Source organism: Macadamia integrifolia, chromosome 2 (genome assembly GCF_013358625.1).
Source record: "Macadamia integrifolia cultivar HAES 741 chromosome 2, SCU_Mint_v3, whole genome shotgun sequence".
Taxonomy (NCBI): Eukaryota; Viridiplantae; Streptophyta; class Magnoliopsida; order Proteales; family Proteaceae; genus Macadamia; species Macadamia integrifolia.
Genome location: NC_056558.1, coordinates 29,022,952 through 29,026,380, shown reverse-complemented (window position 1 = coordinate 29,026,380; position 3,429 = coordinate 29,022,952). Strand labels below are relative to the sequence as shown.

The window sequence follows — 3,429 nt, the reverse complement described above, 5'->3', positions numbered from 1 at the left end:
TCCATCCAAGTTCACCCATTGGTTGAGCCACTAGCTCCGATGTAAGGAGGACGGATGGAATTGGATGGAGAGAGAGAGAGAGAGAGAGAGAGAGAGAGGTTACTCCCTCCCCTTTCTCCTTCATTCCCTTAGGGTTCCTGGGAATGTTTTCTATTGTCATTTTCCCTCTTATTTTCTCTCACCTGTCTGCCTCGCAAGCGGATGTCTCTATACATGTCTAGTAACTATGGGGGATGGGGAAAGCACGATTTTTGGAGTCGTCTTCTTGGATTCAAGGCCTAGAACCCTGTTGTGGAGCCCAATTCCGGTTAGGAGATCCAGGTTAGATTAGGGGTTTGATCCCAATTGAGGGATTGAATCCCTGAATTTGATTTCATGTGGTCTGCTTATCAGGGATACAGGTCCATGTCAAGTTACGAGAGTGGGAAGATGTTAGGCACGCATCTCGCTAGGTAAACCGATCTTCCTACCAGTTGCTTTAATTTTGAATGTTCTCCCCCTGAGAATTTTAACAGTTTAAGCCCACATGGAAGTTTTATCACATGAGATAATGTAACACATGTATACTATTGCACGAAATAATTGCAAAAACTATTAAGACATCACATGGAATAATAAATAATCTATATTGAAACCACATAAAATGATAAGTAATAAATTTGAATTAAAATAATATGTGCTAATGATAAATTATTATAAAATCTCATGATATAATAAGATAATTGTACATATTTACATAAAATGATAGAAAATGCAACAAACTCATTTGCATATATTTGCAACGCCTAATGAAATGATGATTCTGATTGCTATCTTATATGTAACGCCCCACTTTCCGTAAAGGAAAGATGGAGGTTAACATATTTTACCTCCTTGAAACAAACATTGGAAAATTTGCCAACATGTAAAATTTTACGCCGAAACAAATGGAGACTAAAAAGCATTCATTTGTAATTTTAGATGAATTGAGATAGGGATTGGAACTGATCCGGTGCACTACAACAACGGACAACCTTTTTTTTTCTCAATAGAAACAAAAGCCCTAAACTGCAAGGTTAATTTCGGGCCGGGTTTAGAACTCAACCCGAGCCCAAACCTACCCTAACCCAAGGTTGGGTTTTTTCAACCCTAACCTGCCCTTAAGGTAAAAAAACTTGGCCCAAGCCCTGTTCGGGCCCAGGGTAGATTAGGGTTGGTTCGGATTGTTAAGGCAAAACTTTCACCCCTAGACCGAACCATCTCCCAACTCCTCTTCTTCTCTTCTCTTCTCCAACCCTTTAATTGCCTTGGCTAAACCTAACCACCGAACCCCTTATCCTTCTCCTTCTTTTCTTCCTTCCAAACCTAAAACCACCGACCCCCTCTCCATCTATTTTCTTCTCTCTTCTTCTTCTTCTTTTTTATTTGTTGAAATACTTGACCAGAACGAATGGCATAGTACCTACAAATACCAATAATCTCGGTTGGTGTCACCATCCTAGCTTCTCTTTGGCAGCTCAAGACTTATGACCACCTTCATCTCCATCTCCCTAAACAATTTTGTGAGCTTCCCCTTATGCCATTCCTTGCCGATTTCCCTACTTATCCAACCAAAGAGCAGTTCTTGGATTACTTGGAATCCTATGCCAAGTTGTTTGATTTGAAGCTCGTGTTCAATGAGACTGTGAAGAATGCAGAGTATGATCACAACCTTGGGTTTTGGAGGGTCAAGACTATGGGTTTGAAGGAGTAGGAGACAGAGTATGTCTGCCGTTGGTTGGTGGTGGCTACTGGAGAGAATGCAGAGGAAGTGGTGCCAGAGATTGACGGACAACTCAGTTAATGGCCCTAAAGTACACACCAGTCAATATAAGAACAATTAGACTTTTGACGGCAAGAGAATTCTGGTGGTTGGCAGTGGGAATTTAGGGATGGAAGTCTGTTTCGACCTCTGCAACCATAATGCTCGCCTTTCTCCTGTGGTCAGAGACTCAGTAAGTACATACATGCTTACTTTTTCCTCTCTCTCTCTCTCTCTCTCTCTCTCTCTCTCTCTCTCTCTCTCTCTCTCTCTCTCAAGCAAAACCCCATTTTAGTATAAGTAGCCCTAGCCCTAGTAACTAGGTTTCAGAAGAGATGAGAAAGACCCAGTTACAAATTTTTTACTCTCTCTCTCTCTCCAAGAAAGCCAAGTAGGAGAATTTTAACTTTCTATAAATTCCGAAACAAATCTAACAAAAAAGACCCTTTTAAGGTTTCCATTTCAAATCTAACAGTAAAGACCCTGGTCAATAGTTATTGGTGCATTGCGTTTATTTCTAATGCGGAGTTTCCCACACAAAGATCACTTCTCTTGCATTATAATTTCAAGGTATTTGTTATTCTTATTTAACCCATCCTAAATTATTGCTCAATTTTATTATTTTTTGGTCAAAAAATCATTGCTCAATTCAATTACTAAATATTTTAATTTGTAGAACTAATAATGATTTTTCAATTTCCGTTTATCAACGATATAGATGATGTATGCACAATTCGGATCAGCGATTTACAAGAATATCACAAGGTTTGTCTATTTTTTTTTGTAATATTTAATTAATGAATTTTCAATCAGAACTTATATTAGCTGTCTATGGGGGGAGGGGCATTAAGATGGCAATTGACATTCTATAATTCCTAAAGGAGGAAACAACAATGCATTAATAACAAAAGAGAAAAAAAAAAAGAGCCAACACCAGATTTCTTGCATCTAATAAATTTTAAACATAATTTCGCCTAAAAAAAAAACTTTTTGGCTTTGGAAATTGGTATTGGATCGCATGTATTGGCAAATCTTTATTGGTATTGGTCACGTTCTATACAATGCTTGACTGATCTTAAAGCTGGCCAACAAATTAAATTAGGAATCAGTTACTATTATGTATACGCCAATCTGACTAATACCACGTGATTCTGTGGTTAAAACAGACATAAGCTTTGTTTTTCATCATTCTTTCTTCATTCCTCCTGATCTCATTCCCCCACCATCCAATCGACTAGAAATTTTAGGAGCCTAACATTTTTTTATTTATTTATATTTTTTTTTTGATTTACAAGACAATTGTTCCTAATCGGAGATTGAACTGTCAGAGTACTTTCATTTGAAGTTTTTTTTTTTTTTTTAAACCATGTCTTGTGACATTTGGCCCTCCTAAAAATCTACTGGCTAGGGCTAGTCAAATCTGGTCGATGTGGAACTTGAACCCTATTCGGTTTTGTTTATGGACCCTCCCAACTAATGAATAACTCAATTGAAATGTGTAATGGCAATCCCATTGTGAATCCAGTGCATATCACACTGGTTGCAGCTTTTGCTTGTAGAGCAGGCGCCAGGTTTGTGGTCTAGGGATCAACTCCTGTCACATGCATTTCCCCCCTTCCTATCATCCCCCCCCTCCCCTCCCCTATTGT

At 38.5% G+C, this 3,429-nt stretch overlaps 1 pseudogene; it reads left to right on the top strand.

The window, feature by feature from the left end:
* Positions 1-233: 233 nt before the first annotated feature.
* Positions 234-2,502, top strand: LOC122064785 (annotated as a pseudogene).
* The last annotated feature ends 927 nt before the right edge of the window (positions 2,503-3,429 follow it).